Source organism: Pinus tabuliformis, chromosome 7 (genome assembly GCF_031772625.1).
Source record: "Pinus tabuliformis cultivar Carrire ecotype Pingquan chromosome 7, CPIR1, whole genome shotgun sequence".
In the NCBI taxonomy this organism is placed as follows: Eukaryota; Viridiplantae; Streptophyta; class Pinopsida; order Pinales; family Pinaceae; genus Pinus; species Pinus tabuliformis.
The window spans coordinates 1,759,111,968-1,759,137,753 of record NC_142293.1 but is presented as its reverse complement, the minus strand read 5'-3'; positions in this window follow the sequence as shown (position 1 = coordinate 1,759,137,753).

Below are 25,786 nucleotides of genomic sequence, written 5' to 3'. Positions count from 1 at the left end.
TTGCTGTTGGTTTTGGGATAGATATCAGAGTATTGGGTGATTTATGCTTTGTTGGAGGTGAAGAAGGGATTCTATGCTGGGAGGTTGATGCTGGATCAGGAATCATCGGTTGTAACTCCTCCTGGATCTTCTTGTTTTATCAATAAAACTATTTGAGTTTCTCCTACATGCTTGTATATCATTGATGTGTGTTATATTTGTATGTTTAGCTTAAATCTGATCCTAAGCTTTTTATGAACATAAATCCATGTCTTTGTATAGTTTCTTTCTTCTGTGAACTTGCAGGAACTTGGTGATGCTGGGCAAGTGAGGGAGCAGATAGCTGGAAGCTGTCAAAGAGAAGAGAGATTGGATCAAAGGACTAGCGCAAGACACAGGTTGGTTCGTCCTATTCATCTTCGTTTATAGTTCATAAAGGAGAATACAAGAGTAGTTTTCCCTGTTTGTTTCTGAGGTCTCTGTCACAACCCAGTGGGATAGGGTCGTTCTGAATAAACACTTTTCCCGAAAACAAAATGGTGACTCCGCTGGGGATCGTGTCTAGTTAGTTTGTTTGTGTTTCTATTGTTGTTCATCTCATAAATTTAGGAGTAGCGAATCGAATTGAATTTGCCATTTACAAATGAAAAGTAGACATCTGCTGCTCTAGTCCATTCACTGGATCTGTTTATGATCTGATTACCCTTTGTGATAGCTCTTAAACCTCTTTTAAATCAACCCTATGATTGTGCATTACTGATTGCTTTTACCCGGCCAAAAACCATAGATTAAACTGCAAACCGTGACCCAGAACCCGGAGAGAATTCTCGATTCTGCTCCAGCGCAGGCTCTGTGAAGAGACTCTGCATTTCAGCGTAGTTCCCGAGAGGGCTACCTGTGTTGCAATTCAGTTTCTCTGTGTAGCAGGTGCGTTGATCAGCTCAACCCTGTGTAGCTGAGGTTCTTTGCTCATTTTTTCCAGTTTTGCCTCTGATTTTTGTAGCCTATGATCAATGTGTGTGTCTATTTAAAAGCCCCTTTTCTTTGCCTTAATTCCGCCTCAGTTGTATAAAAGAAATTGTATTTGTTTTTGTGTGTTTGTTACGTCATTTACGGTTTCCCATTGCAAAAGTAAACTAGTCATACTGTCGTCCTTGGATTTAGATCTGTCGTAAGTGTCGATTTTGATCTTAGGAGAAATTTTATTTGTTGTTGATAGTCGATTACGCTTTTACTTTTGCCTTTGGCTTGAATTTGGGAATTTCTAGTGTCGAAACAAGTGTTTACTTCAAAATCATAAAGTGTCGTAATCGTCTCTACCTTTTGATTTCGAAAAGAAGCTTGTTTGTGTTTTTCACTTGAAAGCGAATTCAAATTTGTACAACAACTTTCTTTTTAGGCATCAATATTAAGAAAGTGAAAAACAAATACATGCACAAGTGCATTTGCATATTGACAGTTTGTTTGGCTTGATTTAGGAAAAGTGCATTTACAGTGTAATCTTTGCTCTTTGAGAAAAGATTGTGTCTTTCTTTTCCCATTGTAGCTAGGATTTTTCATTGCTGAAAAGTGATAAAATCTTGCTTATCATCTTTAGATTGCATTTTAGGAATTACATCTACATCTCGTGGTGAACCCAAAAGGAAAAATTCATAAGAAAGATCAACCTAGATTAAATTCAATGAACTTAACAACGCTTTGTAACTTAACGCACAACATTTAGAGGTCTAGGCTAGAGACATATTCTGGCGTCGTAAAGCCTGGTAACTATTGTCCTCACTGATGGTTGGGTGATTCCTCCACTTTGAGATGATAAGTGCTAGTACGGACTTGTGCTCCCACGTACCGTCGAGTATATATTGGGAGACCCCTATAGGCATAAAACCTTTATCCATAGGAAGCTGTGTCGGCCGCCCTACTGATCGCAATGCACCGAACACAGCATTCGGGAAGATTGACTGCCGTAACCTAAAAAGTATTCTACAGTTTTGCGATTGGTTTGGTACTCCCTCTACCTAGACCTCCAGAGCAGTCCCTTTTGTTCCTTTTCAGACTCCTTAACGGAAAAGGTCCATTTGAGCACTTGTCACTTCAGGCTCATTAAAAATCGAAGGAGACTAGAGTCATCTTTTGTTTTTTCTCGACTCTTTAAAACTGAAAAAGCAAGTTGTGTCAAAGCGTGTTAAAATTTATTTTAAGCGAAACATTCATACCCTTTTCCTACGTTGATCTTTAGGTTGAGAAAATGGAGCCTACCAACCAAGGAATTCCCCTTGGTGGAAATCCTAGTCCCTTCTCCTCTTGGGGAGGTGTTGGTGTGCCCCATATGGCCACATTGTCGCTTCCAGGACTGACAATTGGCTTGCCAGTATGGCTCTTCTCAACCAATGTCGTTCAGAACACCACTATTCCTGAACAATCGAATCAGCAATTAGACGAGTCCAGAGTTACCCACCAGCCTTCTACTTCCTCTAATTCTTCCTCTCATCCTTCCTCTTCTCTTAACAGGACTGGTAAAGCTAAAAGCCAAGTTCCTAAGGAGAAGAAGGAAAAGAAGAAGAAAGAAAAAAGAAGAAGGAGCCAAAGGCGAATGGGGGAAAATGAGTGTTGTCTAACGAAAATCCACACACAACACCGACAAGGCCTAAATCGCCATGTGTCATTTGCAGAGGAGACCACTTTCACAGAGATTGTCCTTGCATCCCCCGGATACTAAGGGACTGGTCTCCTCATTTGCACAATCCGGTGTCATCAACCTCTGGTGATCATGTTGAAAGCACACCGTCAACTAGTGAAAGTGAAGCCCCAGGACAAAAAGGGAAAGCTAGATTTCCCTGTAAACTATGCGAAGGCGACCATGCCCTCCACTGTTGTCCCTTCTTAGACGAGGCTAAAAGAGTTTTGGATGATCGTCCGGTTTCACCATTACGACTTCCTCCTGGATATAAAAACTCTTACCGAGTCCGTCGCTAGTCGAGAACCGAGCTGGCCCGCTTAGGTGGTCGGCTGAAGCACCTATCATTGAAGATAAACCAACTGAATCCATACCAGATGAAATTCAAAAGGTCGAGGCGGCAGTTGACCCGGTCTTGCCTTCAGAGGTTTTATCTTCGGATGATACAGTCACTGAAGAGAATAAGGATGACACTGTCCAAATTCTCTTCATCAACACAGACTCCGACGAACATGGGGGCAATCCACCCATTCCTTTACCGTAGGAAGGAAGTTCGTCAGAGCCATATCCAGCCATCTACTCGGTCCCACCTCTAAGCAACCTAGTTGTATCCTTCGACTGGAATCAACTAGGCAGACCCCGTTTGCCAGCAAGCATACCATTCCGAATTATCGTTCAAATATATAGAATGGTCATGGCTGGTACCATCATTGATGAGGGGGTGTCTGTGAGTATCCTTTCCTCTATTGCTTGGAAAGCGCTTGGTTCGCCATCGCTGTTGCCTGAAATGAGAAATCTGACAGGCTTTGATAAAGGAACCAGTCAACCTTTAGGGATCCTTCCCGATGTGCCCATAACATTGAGAAGGAAGACAGTTCGCATGAACGTCATGGTCGTTCAAGGACTCTTGGATTATAACCTACTCCTTGGACGAGACTATATTTATTGCATGGGAGCCATTGTCTCCTCACTCTTTAGAGTAATGTGTTTTCCGCACGAAGGAAGAGTGGTCAAGCTCGTGGACCAGCTTTCATTTCCCGGATCACGCATAGCAAATCGTCATATACCGTCCCTGAATGGTCTCTTCATGCAAGAAATGTCTCAATCCCCAGTCCGTCCTCCCGATGAGCGCGAGTAATTCGGAGAGATATGACTGAAACCCAGGGGGCATGCATCCTGGTCTGCTTCGGCAGAAAAACTTCGGGTATAGAGTAGGTTTCCACGAGAGAATATGACTAGTTTGTACCCCGTCCGTGATTGGAAGAGGGGTTATTCTAGAATAAGATTCTCTTGTCAAAGTTATGTGAGTTGGCAGAGCGGAGTCACTCGCCTTTGTTTATCTCAGTAGACATCGCCAAAGAAGTGTTTTGTTTGCTGTGTGAATAGAACAATCTTTGGGTAACCTGTAAGAGGTAGGCCTCTCTCGGTAAAACAAATGTTTTAACGGACTAAAGTAGGGGTAACTTTGAAACTCTGTGTTATACCTGGGGGCATGCAAACCTTTTGGCATGCAAGCAAGGGGCAGCTATTTATTTTTTAAATTTTTTAGGACCTCTAACCCTTTAAACTCGTAGGATTAGTCATCACCAAACTTGCATAAAGAAAGGATGTGGGGCAAAAATATAAAACTTTCTGTTTTTATATGAGACATTCTTATCATATGACTGGCTTAATCGAGCAGTGTTACCGCAAGGTTCAAGCTCATTAAAAAATAAACCCGCACCGAGCAAATGTTTCCACCCGCGTTTAAGCTCGTTAAAAAATGAACTAATCCCCCCGGTAAATAACCACCGTGAATGAAACATTTTCAGCCATTAAAGCATTGGTCGTGTTTGCACCGTCACCTCCACTTTTCCATTGGCCGATCATTCACCTCTATTTGATTGTTTACCCATTTTGAGGAACAACTGCGAAGAGTGATTTCACTAGCCATCCTTGTGACACTGCCGTGATTGGAAAATTCCAAACCTTACCTGGAATCAGCTGCTACCCATTTTATCACTCGTTCCTCAAAAGACAAGTCTTCTTTAAGCTCTTTTAATCTGACTCGTAAAATATGAAAAGATTGCCGAGTTTTGGCCTTCCAGCTCGTTAAAGCGACCGGAAGTGCTATCCCTCCTCTAGATTTTAATCTTTTTGGACCTGAGGGATTATTGCACAAAAAGATCGAGCGCTTGTTTTGTTCGGCTCATTAAAACTATCGAAGACTCATCCCTTCTGTATTGTTTTATACTTTTTCGGACATAAGGGATTAGATGACGAAAAAGGAACTTTGGAGTTACCTTTACGTACCTTTTCAGACTCTCTAAAAATGAAAAGGACCGAGTTATCTTTGTCATTAGACTCGTTAAAAAGATTAGTAGCGACAAACTTGTCTTTAGGCGAGAACGAGTTTCACTATCGCTAGGCTCGTTAAAACATAGCGATGGGTTTGCCCGAAGGGAAAATTATAGAACAAGCATATGTTATCCTCCTCAAGCTTGACAAAAATAAAGAGGTACTGGTCAGCAATGACTGGGGAAAAGTTGGGAAGAAAAATCAAAGAAACTTTATTGGTAGCAAGTCGCCCTTGAACATGACACTTCCACTCCGTGCCAAAGTCAGGTTGGGTTGTTTCATTCACCGGTCACATCACCATGGTCATGCCATACCATCCACATTTGGGGTAAATGCTACCGATCCATCACATAAGTGTCGCCGACATGTTCAAGAGAAGTCATCCAGAGAAGTCACCCGTGTCCCATCCACTACCATACATTATACTTCATTCTTTCATGACCGCCACCCTGAACCGTATATCACCAGATCGTTTTCACCTCCATCAAAATCATTTGCTCCATTCCATGTCATTGATGTGGGATTCATTAAGGCCCTCCTTTAACGGATCGCTTCTTGTCGACATCAGCTTATTATCCAAGAAGTTGATCTAGGAACAACCCCTTCAGTACTTTGAAGCTTGCATGCCTCAATGGCAAGTTTCTCACTTCCAGCGACAGGTATACATCAATGACCTTCGACCGAAAGATTTTGCGTGGTGTTCGACGCCAAGTCCTTTATTCACACCACGTGAATTGTACTGCAGTACCTTGAGGGTCATTATCATTATCGGTGATTCCTCTCGTGCTTGTTAACAGTTTACATCATTGACTGGTAATCAAGCGATGTCTTTCCATGTTCGACTTCAAAACATTTCTCACATGGATCGACTTGTACTTAGAGTGAAGATCGGACGAGATTGAAGACCCCGGATCTAGTTTCATCCATCCGGGCTGCGATATATATTCAGGAAAAATAAAGACATTGAAATGTACAGCATTGCAGCACAGATAATCATCCTACCAAAAGGATGATGACTTCATCAGAATTATCAGTCTACCATCAGACGATTGTCTGTCCTATGTACATGAAAATGAATTTATAAAGCTGAGCATGGGAATGCCCGCCTCAGCTAGATCATGAAAATAGTATGAAGATAATGTAATGTATTGTATCTTATTACAAGTCTCCTCCCCAGCATTAGAAGAACTTCGGATCCTCCTAATAAAGCATTTCACCCGATAAACGGCCTCATACTTTAGGGGGCAACTGTTATAGACATTTTTGTGCCTTACAGCTATAAGCATGAAATGTCCATAAACCAAGTGATCCTAAGTCCCTAAAAGTGTTTTTCCAGCTCCTAAAGAAACAAGGTCAACAAATTACAGCTTCTCCCAGAAGTTCTCCACCAGAAACTGCTCAGAACTAGTCAAATCAGGATCATTTCAGATGCTCCACTAGCTGGCTGAGTTGCAAAGCACCCAAATACACTGGCTAGGTGCGTTGCAATGCACTTGAATGCACTACCGGGGTGCGTTGAGTGGGAAATGACAAGTGGCAGAGTCATTCCACGAGGTGGAGAGACAATGGAAGCTTCCAGAATCTTCTCCAATGACACTTGCCTCACTGAATTCGACCAGTGATGAGTAAGAGGCTCTCAGTCTCCAAGTGGAAGCAAGAACTAACAGAGAGAAGCCACTAATCAATTCATGAGCTGACTCATCCTCTTTGCATACATCTATATATGGATCCCTCTCTAAGAGATCCAGAGGCTGGAATTTTGTACATTGCAGAGAATTGTTGTTGGTTTTGGGATAGATATCAGAGTATTGGGTGATTTATGCTTTGTTGGAGGTGAAGAAGGGATTCTATGATGGGAGGTTGATGCTGGATCAGGAATCATCGGTTGTAACTCCTCCTGGATCTTCTTGTTTTATCAGTAAAACTATTTGAGTTTCTCCTACATGCTTGTATATCATTGATGTGTGTTATATTTGTATGTTTAGCTTAAATCTGATCCTAAGCTTTTTATGAACATAAATCCATGTCTTTGTGTAGTTTCTTTCTTCTGTGAACTTGCAGGAACTTGGTGACGCTGGGCAAGTGAGGGAGCAGATAGCTAGAAGCTGTCAAAGAGAAGAGAGATTGGATCAAAGGACTAACGCAAGACACAAGTTGGTTCATCCTATTCATCTTTGTTTATAGTTCATAAAGGAGAATACAAGAGTAGTTTTCCCTGTTTGTTTCTGAGGTCTCTATCACAACCCAGTGGGATAGGGTCATTCTGAATAGACAGTTTTCCCGAAAACAACGTTGGTTTCTTTAATAACAGTTGTGTGAACACACAAGCTCACTTCACTGAAGTAGCATATATAAATCTGATTGGGAAATGAAAAATTATTAAATTGTAAATATTGATTCACCCCCCCTCTCAGTATTATTTCCAACAATTGGTATCGGATCAGGTCCTTCAGAAGAAGCTTGATCGCTTGAAGGGAGATCTTTCAAGATGAAAAATCATGAAGGCATGGGATCTATCAGACCACAAATTTTCAATGGGAACAACTTGTTATATTTGAAAATAATAATTAGAGCCTATCTTCAGCCACTTGGAGCCAATGTTTGGAAATTGTGGAAGGAGGATACCAATTTCTAGTAGTAATACCTACATCTACAACAGGTAAGAAGTTATATCAAACTAATGACAAAGCATTCAATACTTTATTGGGATGTTTGTTTGAATCAAAATCATCAAATTCATGTAGCTCAAGAGAACCAAAGAGATATGGGACAAAATCATTCAGAGCTACAAAGGATACTCCTAGGTAAAATGTGCTAAGCTCCAAACTCTCAGAATTCAGTATGAAACTCTTAAGATGCAGAGAGATGAAAGTATTGCTAGTTACTTTTTACATGTAGATGATATTGTTAATTGTATGAAGAATCTAGGTGAAGAGATAAACGAGGCTACTTCATTAGAGAAAAATTTAAGATCTTTGTCTGCTAAAGTTGAGTCAAAAGTATCTTCCATAGAAGAAAAGTAGGATCTTCAATCTATTACAGTGGTTCAACTTCATGGAATTCTAACTACCTTTGAAATGAGGAAAGGAGTTCCATCATATATGAGAGAAGTCGTTTTCAAAGCTTTAGTAACAAGAAAAGAAGAGGAAGAGCACAATGAATCATGATATATTTCAAAAAAGAAGATGAGGTAAACTTGTTCAAGAAGCTTCAACAGGGTTCCAGAAGATTCATAGGTAGGCTATCATTCAGATGCTTTGCTTGTGGTAGAGTTGGTCGTTATGCTGCAAAAATGTCCTCATAAAGATAATCATGAAAAATGAAAGGAATCTGCAAAAGGCAATAGAAAACAGGTTGTTAATAGAATAAGTTATTATACTCATGAAGATAGTGATGGATTATCTAATAATGATGAAGATGAAACTGAACAAGATTATAACTACTCATGGCTTATGACAATGATGATTTTTTGGATGCCTTAGAAGAGGAAGAATTTCTTGAAGAAATAACTAAAATCAAAATATGTTTGGAAGAAATAATATGATCATAGACATGTTGACACATCAACTCACTGAAAGAGAAAAGCACAATGTGAAGTTCTGGGTCTAAGAAAAGAACTTGAGAAGACAAAATATCTTAATATTATATTTTCTAAAGGATCATAAACTTTAAATGAAATCATCAAGGTTCAATGTTCTCCTCTTATAAAGATAGGTCTTGGATATATTGAAGAATCATATCAATCAAAAAAGCCATCAGCCTCCACCAGAATCTATCCTGATGCAGCAAAGACCAGTGGATGGTATGTCAATCATCAATAAAAGCCTAAAAGTACTCATCAGGTAAATCATGCTCAATTTACTCCAAGGATGAACATCAATAGAAGCATCAACAAAAGGGTAAACAATACCAAAATATTCTATGATCACAAAAACTTCTTTAATGGACAATGCTTTTCATGCCATAACTTTAGGCATAAGGTTGCTCAATGTGTTTCTTCCAAAACTGTCATGAGTAGAGAAGCACGAAATCAAAGGAGTGTAACAAGAGTAAAGAAAATTTCTTATAATAACTTTTCTCCTCTTGAATATGAAATTGAATGTTCGTTTTGTAATAACTTTGGTCATGAAGAATCTGAATGCAGGAGAAAATTTTGGCCAACACTTCAAAAGGAGAAAACATCATCAAATTCCAGGGTATGGAGAAAGAAGGAATTTCAATCAAAAAGTTGTGGCATAGATCTATTTGTTGAAGGAAAAGAAAATCAGTGGTACATTGACAATGGATTCTCTAAACACATGACAGGTGATAAAGAGAAACTCCATTCATATAATGCTTTAGAAAAGGAAAAGAATGTCTCCTTTGGAAATGACATGCCAATTGTCATTAAAGGTAAAGGTTCTGCTTATTTGAAAGAAAAGGTTAAAGTTGGAAATGTCATGTATGTTGATGGTTTAAAACATAACTTTTTGAGTGTCAGTCAAATGTGTGATCAAGGAAATGAACTTGTGTTTCGATCAAACGGATGTGTGGTTCATGAGCTTGATATAGGAAAGACCATAATCACAGGTACAAGAACTCCAAGCAATTTATGCATACTAAAAGGAGGAAAAAAACAATTCTATCTAAGAGAAATAGATGAAAACTAGTTATGGCATAGAATATTGGGGCATCTAAGCTTTTCTCAAATAATAAAAGCATTCAGGCTCAAGGTTGTTTGTGATCTTCTAGATATCAGCATCCCAGAAAATACCATATGCAAACCATGTCAGGTCGGTAAGAAAACTAGAGTTCATTTCAGTGAAAAGGAAGGATCAACATGTAAGCCTCTTGAACTCATCCATACTGATTTGTCTGTACCAACAAGGAAAAGGTCACCTCGTGGAGAAGAATACTCTATTTTATTCATTGATGATTTTTCTAGAATGTGTTGGATAGGTCTACTAAGCCTAAAGATGAAGCATTTGAAAATTTCAAAGCCTTCAAACCTTTAGTTGAAAATGAATCAGATCAAAAAATCAAATGTATTAGATCTGATCGAGGGGAAGAATTCATATCACATGCTTTTTTATATTTTTTTGAACAACATGGAATAAAAAGGAAATTCTCTATTGCCAGAACTCCTCAACAAAATGGCATAGTGGAAAGAATGAGCATAATAGTTTAACAAATGGATCGACCTATGCTTGATGAATGTGGAACTCCTACCACCTTATTGGGTGAAGCTTCATTTACTGCCGTGACTATTCTCAACAAAGCTAATGTTAGGGTAAATAGTGATCAAACTCCATATGAAATTTGGTATGGTAAGGCTTCTACTGTAAAACTTTAGAATTTTTGGAAGAAAATGTTCCATCAAAAAGACTGATGAAAAACTTGGTAAGTTTGAACCCACAGTAGACGAATGGATTCTTCTTGGTTATTCATCTAGAATTAAAGGATACATGTTATAACAAGAGACTTCGAAAAATTGTTGAATGCATTGATGTAGTAGTTGATAAAGCATGTAGAAATCCGGAGTAGATAAAGTCAAAAAGGGATGATGACAATGAGGAAGATGGTCAATTATTTCCCATAAAAAATCAAAATGATATATAGGAAGAAAACAATGAAGCATAAAAAGAAGATACAAATGACAGGGAAAAGACTCCATCCAGGTATGTTCAACAGAATCATCTAGAATCTCAAATTCTAAGAGAAAAAGTGTGTGGAGTACAAACAAGAAGAACTCTTGCAGGCAATTCTAGTTATCCTCCATAGAACCTTAAAATTTTAATGAAGCTAGCAATGATGAATGTTGGGTTAAGGAAATGAATGAAGAACTTGACCAAATTGAAAAGAATGATACTTGGGAACTAGTTCCTAGACCTATTGATAAAAATGTTATAGGAACAAAATGGATATTCAAGAGTAAATTGAATGAAAATGGAGAGGTTATTAGAAACAAAGAAATACTTCTATGTAAAGGTTATGCTCAACAAGAAGGTATAGACTTTGAAGAAATATTTGTACCTATTTCTAGGCTTGAAGCCATAAGAATGATTCTTGTGCTTTCAAGTTTTCAGAAATTCAAAATGTATCAAACGGATGTAAAATAAGTATTTCTTAATGGAGAGTTAGAAGACGAATTTTATATTGAACAACCAGAAGGATTCATTCTAGGAAATGATGCAAATCTTGTATGCAAGATCAAAAAGGCTCTTTATGGGTTGAAACAAGCTCCAAGGGCTTGGTATTATCACCTAGACAAATATCTACAACAACGAGGGTTCAAAAAAGGATCTATAGACAACAACTTATACACCAAGATTGAGAATGATAAAATAATAATTATTGTTTTTTATGTTGACGATATCATATTTGGTAGCAATGAAGAATCTATGATTTAGAACTTTGCTTCGGTTATGTGACAAGAATTTGAAACGTCCTTCCTTGGTGAACTTACTTATTTTCTTGGTCTACAAGTTTAGCAAACAATAGATGGTATTTTTCTTTCACAAACTAAACATCTCAAGCAGATTTTGAAGAAGTATGGAATGGAAGATTCTAAACCAGTATGTAATCCAATGGTAACAGGATGCAGTCTCAGTTCTAACGACGAATCACCTACAGTGAATCAACCAGCATACAAATCTATGATTGGAGCTCTATCTAATAGGTACTAGACCTGATATCATGTATGCAGTAGGAATTATTGGAATGTTCCAAGAAAATCCAAAGGAATCACATCTTTGGGCTGTAAAAGGAATATTCAAATATCTTCAAGGAACTCAAGACTTTGGTCTATGGTATCCTAAAGATACAAATCTTACTCTTCATGCATATACATATGCATATTGGGCAGGAAATGTTGATGATCAAAAAGTCATTAGTGGAGGTGCATTCTATATGGGATCACAGTTAGTATCTTGGTTCAACAAGAAACAAAGTTCGATTGCCTTATCTACAGATGAACTGGAATATGTGGCTACTGCATCTTGCTGCACACAACTACTCTAGATGATAAAAACATTGCAAGACATTCAAATCCTCTCCACCCATATCCATTTTGTGTGATAATAAAAGTGGCATTAGTATTTCAAAAAATCCAGTCATGCACTCCAACACCAAGCACATACCCATTAAGTACCGTTTTCTACGAGAAAAAGTGCATGAACAAAAGGTTAAAGTTAAATTAGAGTATGTTCCCTCCAAATAACAGGTTGTTGATATATTTACCAAACGATTCATAGAGAAACATTTGAATATCTCGAAGAAAATATGGGAGTAGTTTCTGCATCATCTTGCTGTTAAATCAAATTTTCAGGATAAGGTTCCTATACACGAGTTTCATGAAGGATAGTCATGTATATACACAAGTTTCTCTGGATGTAGGAGCATATATGTTTTTCTGATAGAAAAATAGTGGGTCAAACTCTATCGTGGGTGCTCAGTCTGATATTGATGATTACAGTCTGCTAATATACTTTGTTCATTGATTTTTATCTGACTGATGAAGATGCCTTGATGAATGATTTGTTGACATTGCATAGGTAGCACAGGTTCAGGGGGAGCATTAGCCTTCACAAACATTCTGCATTGTTGGAATTATGGTTGATGATTTCAGTCATGGTTTTAGATATTCCTTGTTGCATAGGTCATGTCAAGATCTAGGGTGTAATATGTATCCTTCTTTATTAGTCTCATTTTGAACGAGTCATGTTGGACATATGATGTAATTTATATCCCCACTATGCATGGGCAGGATGGTGTAATAATTGATATATTTCAGTCATGTATAAACAATTGGTATATCCCTCCTTGGTTGGGTGGATGAGTAAAATTTGGTGTAACCCCACTTGGTTGAATGATTGATGTATGTCTGAGTCATTGGTGATAGGAACATCATAATCACATGGTTGTGTTATAGAGTCATGTTATTATTTTTGAAAATTGTCTCTGCAGACTCTGCATGTACTCACAGGGAGCATGAATACCATAATGTATCTCAAAGGGGGAGAACCTCTTGGTTCACCCTTTGCCCTTGATGTCAAAGGGGGAGAGTATTTTGGTGTTGCTTGATATCTCAAACAGGTTCTACAGCTTGAAGTAATCAACACCAATATGGTGGCCATCAAGTCCAAAGGGGGAGATTGTTGGCATTATGATACAGGTGTTCTCCTTGAAGGAAAATTACTCATAGGTCAATTCAGAGGTAATAGGGCATTGGTATAGAAGAACATGAAGTTGAAACAAAGGTCTATTGATCAGAATCAATAAGTTGAAGGAAAATGATGTTTTAAGATAGTTTACATTGTATACATAGGTTCACCTTGCCAAAGAAGCATATACACATGGGTTAAAAGAACATAAATGGCATAAACGTATGCACACACTTTCATAAGAGGAAAAGCGCGTATGGGTTGGAAAATCAAGGAAATTTAAGATTAAAGAATACCAAGGGTCACTATCATGGTATTAGCCCACAATATTGAGCGGAGTAACAACTATTTGATCACGTCCAAGAATACCACAAGTTCTAAGTGTTGTTTTGGTCCGAGGTATTGAGAAAGGAAAAAACTATATAAGGTGGATAAGATCAAAGGGCCAAGGTGTGAAAGTGAAAGGGTTTCTCAGGAATACTTCTATCTGAAGTAAATTTGTTGTTATAGGGGCTATGATTATGATATAATCTGAAATATTGTGTGCACCATGAATTCAATGTTGGATCAAGATGATGAGACCTAAAATGACTTATCATTGAATGATCTAATATTGGTTGGGCTAGATATGATTGCTTAAACATGTTTTATTATTTAAATGTCATGATCTGGGTATGTCTTAAATCTGGGATAGCAGTGAAGTTGTAAGTTAGTATTTGGAGATATATACACTGGTTCTCCTTGGTGAAGACATGCATACATGCTGGTTCGAAGCTTCCAAGTACTGTACAGAAATGAAAATCATGTTATTCAGAAATGACTGATCTATATTATCAATGTTGTTGGTTTACTGTTGTCTGTCAATGATGTCTTCTTAGATATGAAAGTAGAACTGAATGCATAAGGAGATTGATTGATTGATTAAGTGACACGTGTGATGTTTGTTGCTAATAGACTAGATCTCTATAATGTGACAATAGATGTTCAGAATATTACTGGTTATTACAGATGTGATTAAGAAGTTTTATGTTTTAGTAGTTCTTGAGGTATATGCAGGTTTGATTAAAGGAAGTAGTGTATACATGCAGGTTGGGTTCATTAAAGTAGTGTATGCACTCTGATGTATGATTCTTGAGGTTACAACTGGTTCTATATGATGATGTAGGTTTCTGGGTTCAACATAGTGTTTTGGTGACAATGATCTGACTATTCATATTGACTGATTGTTGGTTGATGAAGTTATTATTATAGAATTTGATATTCAAAGTTTTTGATGGGTCCAGTATGAAAATTTTATGAAACAAGGCCTTCATATTGTGTTGTTGTGTACTAGGAGCATCCAGTCTGAAAATTTATGAAGCGTGGTCCCTGGAGGAAGAGAGAAGGTCATAGCCTTCTGTAGGTCGACGCCTATGTACTAGTAAACATATTGGGTAGTACAAGAGCTAGGGAGTTGTAGCTCCCTTCCAGTAGAAGATGGAGAACAAGAGAAGGTTGTAGCCTTCTACAGGTGGGTGCCTGTGTACTGGTATGAGTCTGCACCAATACAAGATTGTAAACATATTTTCTTTATATCAAAAAGAAGTCAAAGACGACAACAACGTGTGGTTTTTCTCCCACATTTGGTTTCCACCTTAAATATTGGTGTTCATGTGTGTTTCTTATGTGTGATGGTTTATTATGTTATTATTATACATAGTTACTGTATAATAAGATACTGATGCACTGATTAAAGATCAACACGTAATGAATTAACTAAATCATAAGTTCTTTGGGTATACACTGGTTTCTTTAATCATGGTTGCGTGCACACACAAGTTCACTTCATTGAAGTCGCGTATATAAATCTAATTGGGAAATGAAAAATTATTGAATCGTAAATACTAATTCACCCCCGTCTGATTATTATTTCCAATATGTTGGTCTTATTAACCCACCAGAAAGAATACCGACGCAAGATACATAATCACTGAAACTCATTATTTGACGAGATGGACCGAGGCACAGCTAGTGAAGGATTGCAATGCATATACCACCATGAAGTTCATTTTCAAATAAATTTTGTCCAGATTTGGGTGTCCAAGGATATTGATGAGTGACGAAGGGTCACACTTCTTGAATACGACCATTGAAGCATTAACAAAGGAATTTTAGGTACAGCATTAGAAAAGAACCCCATATCACCCTGAAGCAAATGGGATAGTCAAAGCTTCCAATAAAATTCTAGAGAAGGCACTCACAAAGGTGTGCAATGTGAACATGAACGATCGTGATCTAAGAATTCCAACGATGTTGTGGGCATACAGGACAACATGCAAGAAATTGATAGGTCAGACACCTTTTAGATTGGTATATGGAGAAGAAGCAGCCATGAATGTGGAGTAAATTGTGCCCAGTGTAGTTTTTAACCCCGTACAGAAATTACCTACATATGAATTCCAAAACACATAAAATAAACAATGTGAGAGCATAACACACAAAACACATAAACACAGAGATTTTCCATGGATCCCAAAACTGGGACTACCAACTTGATTTTTCATTATGTTCCTTTCAATGCTATAATACATATTTATACATGTCGAAGCATCCAATACCATGGACCAAAAACCATCGTGTCCAATACCATGGACCAAAAACCATCGCGTCCAAAAACATGTACGAAAATCATTTACAAAACCATAGGTCTGTCCTCCCAACCTAACATAGGGTCCAAAACCAAAATTTTCTGGGGTGCTGCCCCAGACCCCATAAAGTGGGGTTATGGGTAGGCCTCAAACCCCCTGTGACCCCCCCCCCCGCTACACAATCGGTGCAAGGAGAAGGGGCTCCGACCCACCTTCTAACCCCTCGGTTAACTACGTGGGCTAGTCATGGAAAGAATATAACACAACCCAAGATTATCCCACTTGTCATTTTCTTTCCACAGGGGGCCACAAAAGAGCTTAGTCATTTTTCCAGCCCTGAAATGCCCATTGTCTCTCTACACCAAGAGAACTTCTTAGAGCTCGCAAATTTTGTCAATGCATCTACAGTATTCTTGAAAGTGTCCACCTTTACCAACAACATCTTTTTTTCTTCTATCATATCCCTCACAAAGTGATACTGAACATCAATATGCTTTGTCTTTGAATGATATGCGGTGTTCTTTGCCAAGAAAATTGCACTTTGGCTGTCACAATATATCCTTATATATCCCTGTACTAACCCCATACTTGAACACAATCTCTGCAACCAAACTGCTTCCTTGCTTGCATGAGTGGCTGCCATGTATTCTGCCTCTGTAGTTGATAGTGCCACTACAAATTGATTCTTACTCATCCAACTGACTGCACCTCCAAATAGGTTAAACACATACCCACTTGTAGATCTTCTCTGATCCAGATCTCCAGCCCAATCTGCATCAACAAATCCATGAATATCTAACATTCTTTCCAATCTTGATCTTCCTTGGTAGCACAAACCATAACCACTAGTGCCACGCAAATACTTGAGAACCTGCTTCACTGCTGTCCAGTGCTCCTTCCCTGGTTTTTACATAAACCTACTCAATACTCCCACTGCATGTGCAATGTTTGGTCTAGTACAGACCATTGCATACATCAGGCTACCTACTGCACTTGCATATGGAACATGGGACATGTCCTCTTCCTCTTCTTGTGTCTTGGGACATTGTTCAGCAGATAACCTCACACCTATAGGAATAGGAACCTTCACTAGTTTATTATCCTGCATATTAAATCTCTGCAGTATTGTCTCGAAATACTTCCTCTAGTTTAACCAGAGCTTCCTCTTTGCCCGATCTCTTTTAATTTCCATGCCCAAAATATAGTTTGCAGCACCAAGATCTTTCATGTCGAATTTGGAGGACAATTGGGTCTTCAAATCCTCAATAATTTCTTTTTCATTTCCAACTAGGAACATATCATCCACATACAAGACCAAATAAATAAGATGGTCACCAATTAATTTAAAATACACAAAATGATCTTCTTTTCTTCTGGTGAAGCCAAGTCCCCATATAAATGTATCAAATTTTTGATACCACATCCTTGGTGACTGTTTTAACCCATATAGAGACTTCTTTAACTTGCATACCAGTTATTTCTTACCCTTCCCCACAAAGCCTTCAGGTTGCTTCATGTATATTTCCTCTTCCAGATCCCCATGAAAAAATGTTGTCTTCACATCCATTTGTTCTACCTCAAAATCAAAAGTAGCAGTAATAGGTAAAAGTAATCTAATAGAAGTTACCTTGGCAACAGGAGAAAAAATATCACCAAAATCAATTCCCGGCACCTGGGAATAACCTTTTTCTACCAACCGAGCTTTGTATTTCTCCACCTTTCCTTCTACATTTGTCTTCTTCTTGAACACCCATTTGCTACCAATGGGTTTCCTTCCAGCCGACAACTCCACCAGATCCCAAGCCTCATTTTTTGCAAAGATGTCATTTCATCAACCATGGCCTCTTTCTAGAGTTTTCCATCCTCTAAATATATTGCTTCCTTCACAGTTCTAGATCATCGTCAGTAATAGATAAAGAAAAATTTGAACAGAAAGTAGATGGACTATACCTTTCTGGTTGCCTTCTTTCTCGAACTGATCTTCTCACACCCCGAGTTTGTGGCTCTTCATCTTTTGATTCCTCCTGTATTGTAGAGTCTGATTCTTCCTCCTTAAGCTCAAACTCTATCTCCTCAGGTTCCTTTGGTTGGACTTCATGTTTAATAACATCTTTTACCTCTCTGAAAACCACATCTTGGGTGTACACAACCTTCCGTGTGACTGGGTTCCAAAGCTTATAACCCTTTAAACCATCCTTATACCCAATAAAGATGCACTTTTCAGATTTACTATCCAACTTGGTTCATTTCTCCTTTGGAACATGTACATATGCATCACATCCAAATACCCTTAGATGCAAAAGAGAGGGTTTCTTACCAGTCCATACCTTTTATGGAGTCTTATCCTCCAACACTGATGAAGGTGACCTATTGACCATGTAACATGCAGTATCCACTGCCTCTGCCTAGAATTCCTATCCTAACCTGGCACCACTGAGCATGCTTCTTGCCCTTTCCATCAACGTATTATTCATTCTTTCTGTAACTCCATTTTGCTAAGTTGTATACGGAGTAGTACTTTTTCGTGCTATACCACACTTCTTACAAAATTCTTCAAATTCCTTGCTGCAAAACTCTCCACCATTGTCTATCCTTAGCACCTTTATCTTCTTCTCTGTCTGATTTTCCATGAGAGCTTTAAATTCTTTAAACATGTCAAAGGCTTCAGATTTCTTCTTAAGGAAATATATCCATGTATTCCTTGAGAAGTCATCTATAAATGATACATAGTACATAGACTTACCCAGTGATGGAACCGTCACAGGTCCAAACACATCACTGTGCACAAGTTCTAATATATGTTTTGCCCTCTTATTAGCAGAGGGGAAACTCACCCGATTCTACATCCCATATACACAATTTTCACAGAAATCAAAATCCAAAGAGCTATTACTCATACCTTCTACCATACCTTTACCATGAAGTATTCAAAGGCCCTTCTCTCCAATATGTCCAAGCCTTTGATGCCAAAACATGGTCTTCTCTCCAGAGACCACTAGATTTTTTGCTCCACTTTCAGGAACCACAGAACTATTGCACCCATCAATAACAGTGCTACCTTGCAGCTTGTACAAACTTCCAATTCGAACTCCCCACATCAATACCAGTGCTCCCTGAACCATTTTGCAGGTATTCTTCTCGAACACTATTTTTACACCTGTATCATCTAGCTTGCTTACAGGAATTAGATTTCTGGCCAATGCAGGAATATGCAGAACACCTGAAAGTGTTCTAACCCTTCCACCTTGCAAATTCAACTTTACTTTTCTGCAACCAATGATTCTAGCCTTCCTATCATCCCCTAAGAAGACATCACCACCATCATATTTCTCATACTCACAAAACCACTCTCTATGGGGAGTGAAGTGAAAGGATGCACCTGAGTCAATCAACCATGCCTCATGATCTACATGTGTACTTGAAGAAGCCATGTACACATCCCCTATTCATCTGAGGTGGTTTTCGCCTCTGCAGAAGGAGAATCATCAGATCCCTTTCCTTTATCAAGAGATTTAGATTTATAGTCCCTTTTGTAGAGCCCTTCCTTTCTGCATTTCCAACACACCACCTTTACAAATTTTCCTGGAGATTTAGATCTCCCTCTAGATTTATATCTCCCACTAGATGACTTATTTTTGTTTTTGTTTTGGGACCATCCTCGTACAGACAAGGCATCACCATTTTGGCTCTCCATATTTTTCCATCTCATCTCCTTCATCAGCAAGGATGAGAATATTTCATCAAACTGCAAGGCAGTTGCATTTCTACCTATTGCAATAACTAGACTATCCCATGAATCTGATAGAGAACATAACAAACTAATGCACTTATCTTCATCTGAAATTTTAACATCAACAGATGCTAACTGACTTACCACAGTATTAAATGCATTCAGATGCTCTGTCACTGAGTCTTCATCTTTCATCCTTAGGTTATACAGCTTTTTCCACAGGAACAGTTTATTCACTAGAGACTTAGATTGGTTTAGTACCCATCAAACGCTTCTGTTTGTTTCTACAACTCAAAACTCTGACCATTAAATTTCTCGATCTCTATCTTTCCACTACTCGCCATCTTCTTTCACCACCAGAATCGATCTTGCAGATCTCCCAATGAATAGGGTCTACCACAGGCCCGAGCAAAACCCCTCAGCAACAAAGGCATCCCCTTGAAGCCAAAACTACTCTGATACCAAATGTAGGTTTTAACCCCATACAGAAATTACCTGCACATGAATTCTGAAACACATAAAATAAACAATGTGAGAACATAACACATAAAACACATATACAAATAGATTTTCCCCTGGATCCCAAAACCAGGACTACCAGCTTGATTTTTCATTATGTTCCGTTCAATGTTATAATGCATATTTATACATGCTGAAGCATCCAATACCATGGACTGAAAACCATAACGTCCAATACCATGGATCAAAAACCACCACGTCCAATACCATGGACTGAAAACCATTGTGTCCAGAAACATGTGCAAAAATCATGCACAAAACCATAGGTGGGTCCACCCAACCTAACATAGGGTCCAAAACCAAAATTTTTCCAGGGCACTGCCCCGGACCCCATAAAGTGGGGTTACAGGTATGCCTCAAACCCCCTGTGACCCCCCCCGCTACATAATCGATGCAATAAGGGCCGGCTCCGCCCCCCCTTCTAACCCCCTGGTTAACTACGTGGGCTAGTCGTGGAAAGAATATAACACAACCCAACACCCAGTTTAAGAATTATAGCCTTCACAAGCATGGAAGATTCTGAAATAATGGAGGAGAGGATGAGGCAATTGCTTGCTTTGGAAGAGGACATTCTTATTGCAAGGTTTCATCAGAAAGTACAAAAAGCAAGGGAGAAAGCCTGGCATGATAGGCACATCAAGAAAAATATATTTCCAAAAGGAGATCTTGTACTCTTGTATGATAACAAATTGGTGAAGTTCCCATGAAAATTTTAAAAAAATTGGCTAGGATCATATATCATCAAACATGTCTCTGATGGTGGCGCAGTTCAGCTCACAAATTTAAATGGTCATCTCATCCAAGAATGAGTGAATGGTAGTAGATTGAAGAGATACAGGGATAGCTCTGTCCCTCAAGCTTAGTGCCACCTACAGTTGAAGGTGGGCACTAGACTATAAACTACTCTGTGGAAGGGGACTTCACCAAAGAATATTATTGTGTAGAAGTATGTCGAAGTCTGAAAGAACTGCACCAAAAGAGGATTACCATGCAATATTCAGAAGTATGTTGAAGTTTGGAAGAACCATGACTGAGGGTAGATTACTGCGCAATTGTCAAAGATAACCAAAAAATATGACTGTTGGAAGGAAAAAAACTACAATTAAAAGAAAGTTGTCATTAAAAGGCACGAGAGAAACACATTTATGAAGCACAAATGGATGAATCTAGCACCATATATGCATTAAATGAACAAAATCTAAGCCAATCATGAGGTTTGAAATTCAAATACGCTATAGAGGACATGTCCCACCCCACATTTTACACTTTGTTGTCTGAAAATCAATTTGCAAATTTGCAACTAAGTGCGAGAGAAGTGAGCTATTGTATGTCTAAGAGAAGCTTTGAGGAAATTGCTAGAGAATTTTCAAAGAAAGGTCTAACAGGAGTCATGGAAGCCTAGGGTGGTTAAACCAGAGCAATGAATGTACCCATGTCCCCAAATCATGCGAGGTCGTCACGGAAACAAGTAGTTACAGGAGAACAACCCAAGAGAAGACTTGAAAAGAGGCCAATTGAAGGAGTAGAGCTCAAAACTACCCTAAGTAAGAAGACATCAAAATAGTAGCAAACAAAGCCTAGACAAGAAAAGAAACCCAAGGAGAAGGCGAAGAAGCAAGTATGACTAGAAGAACTAGAGGAAATCCATGATAGTGAGGAGGAAGCCAAGATGCCTCAAATAGAGATGGGGGGTGCAGAAATTCCCGTTGTACTGCCACCATATTTTCCACCCAAAAAAATAAGTGCCAAGCCAGTCAAAGATCCAAAAGATGTGCAGTTCGACACATTCACACCGTTGCTACCAAAGAAAGTGCCATTTTAAGGTGAAGTTTTGGGGAAAATACCACAACTAAAAATGGAGGATTGGGACTTTAATGACACAAGCAAATATCCACAGTTCGAACCAAGAAAGTACCTACACCAAGTCTACTATTTAGAGAGTGGGGTTATGAGGTTGTAGCCAGACTAGTGGGATGCATGATTGTAAAGATCAGGCATATTAAACATGCTATATGTGCCACACATCGGTAGAAGCACATCCAACACAGCCTGTGTGTGACACTTTATAGCACTAGTGCATGATGGATGCCTCTGGCTAGGCAAGAGGATCCCAATCAACGAAATTCTAATTAGGAGGATTATTTGGCTACCTCACAAGGGAAAGGAACTCATTGAAGATTTTATTGGTAAGAACCAAGACAAGGCAATGGCATAGACCATGAAGGAAAAGTTTGGGATTATCGAAAAGCCGCGTGGTTATGATATTAACTCTATCAATGACCAAGGGGTGCACTTTGCTACACATAATTTAGTAGGGAAAATAAAGAAGAAGTGTAGAGTGAATGAAGTTCTAGCAACCATGGTTTCTTTGGCTACGCAGTGTAGTTATGGGTTTCTATTCAGCTGGGTGGGGCACTTATGCAAGGAGTTTTTGGAGGATTGCCTGGAAGTGCAGGAGGAAGGAAAGACATTTAATTATGTGTGGTTGATCTTGATCATCGCATTGATCACATGGAAGGAGCTAGGGGACTCACAGTTCCCTCCTCTTGAAACAAATGTATGTGAATCTGTGCAATATGCCTCACTGTGGAATACTAAGGAGTCATTATCAACGCATGAGAATAGAATTTTATTTGTGCTATTAAGCATGGGTTTTCACATGGTGGTGAACCGGTGTCCCAGGTTATCACCTAGTTTGTATGAGTAGTAATGCAACATCGCAACATTCACGACTAATTTTCACAGAGTCTACATCAAGGCACAGAAATGTCTAACAGAGAAATGGAACCCTTTGCCATACTTGGTCACTAAAGGGGACCTTTGATGAGCTTAGGTATTGCAGCAAGAATGTTACAACTCCCAGGGCTACTAGCTTTACTTATCAACCGGGGGTTCATACAAACTTGGAGGTGACAATGCTATATGCACAAGTAGAAGTGAAGGTACTACTTATTGTCACTACTCATCTAGAAAGAGAACCCAGGGGTTCTAAGCTAGACTTCTATAGGGTAAGAAGAAGCTTTATTTTGATGGAAGAAGAGAAAATCTATTCTAAGCGAGAGCTACTTTACTGCAGTAATGAAGAAAACAATCATGTAATGCTAAACTCACACTAGACTGTAGCTAACCAATTAAACAACTATGCTAAGTAGAATTACTATATCAATCACTAACCTAATGCTAATTCTCTAAGTTAGAAAAGTAAAAGCATCAAAACGAGACTAAGGGGTAAGCAAAGGAAACTAAGCTAAGTCTGCGTTTAAGCGGAAGAGCAGTTGGAGATAAAAATTGGTCAAAAGAGGTTGCAATGAGAAAGAATGCATAAGAGACATTGGATCAGGCAGGTGAAAGGTAAATGAACAGTTAAGATCAAATCATAGGAGGGTACGTAGATAGATGGGTGAACAAGGTTATCTAATAGGATGAATAGTGGAGATTATGTCGCGGCGGTTGAGTGAATAGATGAACGAATAGGGTTAACAGGAGATGGACGGCTAAGATTATAGCATGGAGGCTAAGTCAAGAGATTCACAGATAGGATTAATCAGTAGATGGATGACAGAGATTATATTGCGGGCAAAAGAAACGTGTGGAAATGGTAGGGGGTTTACAGAGGTGTTAAGCTGTATTTCACGTGCCCTCAAAACCATAAGCTGTATTTTGAGATTTCACGCGATTAGCCTTACTGAGTGACATGTAGCAAGTGAAAACCACTTTTCTCATGTTCTCTCGGCCAGATAATGGTCGTACAAGTGTCTGCACGAGATTGTGTGACAACTGTTGGATTAGATGAGGCTAATCAATGGTGGAGATCGGCCAAGATAGTTGGCAATTGAGTGAAGCAACAACTATCAGATCAAGAGACAGATGGACGGTGGAGATTAAAGTGGGAGAATAAAACGTGCGGGAATGATGGAGCGGTTTAGAGGGTGGTAAGTTGTCTATCACATGCCCTCAAAGCTGTAAGCAATTTTCTAAAATTTTATGTCATTAGCCTCCTCGGGTGTCACGTAGCATGGGGAAACCACTCTTATCGCGTGCCCTCAAGTGGATAACAATTGCATAGAAATCCACATGATATCACACGATAGCCGTTGGATTTGGAAAGGCAGATCAACGGTGGTGATTTGACCGAGCTAGTTGGTGACAAGGTGTGTGATAGCCGTCGGATCAGACAAGGCAGATTGATGGTGGGGATTTAAAGTGCATAAAGTCAGCGTTGAAAATTATTTGGGTGGTGATTGGTCGGGTTTTGCTGTGTAAGGTAATCTATAGGTAAAAGCCGTTTAAACATGAATTAACTGCTTTTGCCTAAGTATTTCATGCTGGGGGAGAATGAAAGGGATATGAGGGAGATCAAATGACAGGAAGAGAGTGAAGGAGCAGATGATCATGAAAGGAATAGAGTAACAATGTAATGAACCCATTGATTGCATTAAATAACAAACTCCCTATGAAAACCAAAACCATGTGTTCTTGGGGTTGCTGCAGGGTTTCTTCCTCACGTCATGGTCCCAAAGGGAGGAGGTGAGGCTGAGACCCTTGTGCGCAACCTTGTGGATATTTTCTTTGCTAACCTACTAATTGAATGAAAGAATAAATGAAGTAAACTAAAACACAACTAATCTACTCTACACTACTGTAATGAGACTCCAACTACTTAAAAAAATAAACAGTTAAACAATAAAACTCTGTAATGGAAATGAACTACTTAAGCAGATGAACAGAAAATAGGAAGCTATGCTACTTAAAAATACAATAAAGAGGAGATTTGGATGCTAGGGTCAGGTCCTAACCCAATAGATTCAGCGCTCTGAGTTAACTCAGTGTTGGCTCAAACCAAAACTAATCTTCATTATAAATAAAAAATTGTTACAAGACTTGCAGCTTGAAAACAAAGTGGAGCTCTATAGTGAGAAGTCTGATTTCTTTCTAACCCTTTGTAACTCTTGATAACTAAAACAAATGTGGTCATAAGCCTCTCTACCTATACATATAAAGTCTCCAATGACTTCCTTCAAAATTAGGGAGGCACATCTCCCAATTCAATGATAAACTCGATCTTTCCCTTTCGCTAGCTCGGCGGCCTTCTAGTAGGGAGGCTTGGCTCCCAACTCAAGATAAACTAATACTTTCACTTGCTTGGCTACCTTCTAGTACTCTTGATTTGGCTATTTGCACCTTCACTTGCTTGGTTGCCTTCTAGAACGGGGGTTGTTTGTACTTTCAGCTGATGGAGGGATATTCAAATGGAGGGGCAGTAAATGAGGAGGATTTCCTGTAATTCCTCTCCCTTGTCCCATTCTAGTTTTTACCAAGGTATTTACCATAGTTCCTTACTTTTATATTTTTTCCCTGCATTTTCCTTTCTTTTATCCTTTATTCCTGCATTACATGCACATTAGACCACAAAGAAAAATATCCAACTCTACTCATCTTATAAACAAAATATAACCAAAAGTATGAAATAAGTTGTGAGAATAGTTTATTTGACTAAGCTACGAGGTGAATTAAGGTCAATTAAGGCCCATATAATTACTCAATGATGAGGCTCATCATCACCCCCCTACTGAAAGTGTAGCTCATCCTCTGGGCAACTTAGTGGCTTTGGTAGCCTCTCTGACATCTCATGCTTTTGCTGTGGTCTCTACTTCTTATTTATAGAAGCCTTCTTTCCTTTCTACTTCTTCCCTCTGATACTCTTTGATCTTTAAGCTATGTGGCATTGTTTTCCATCTCCTTATGTAGGCATGTATATTATCATTTCTTGTTAGCCTAA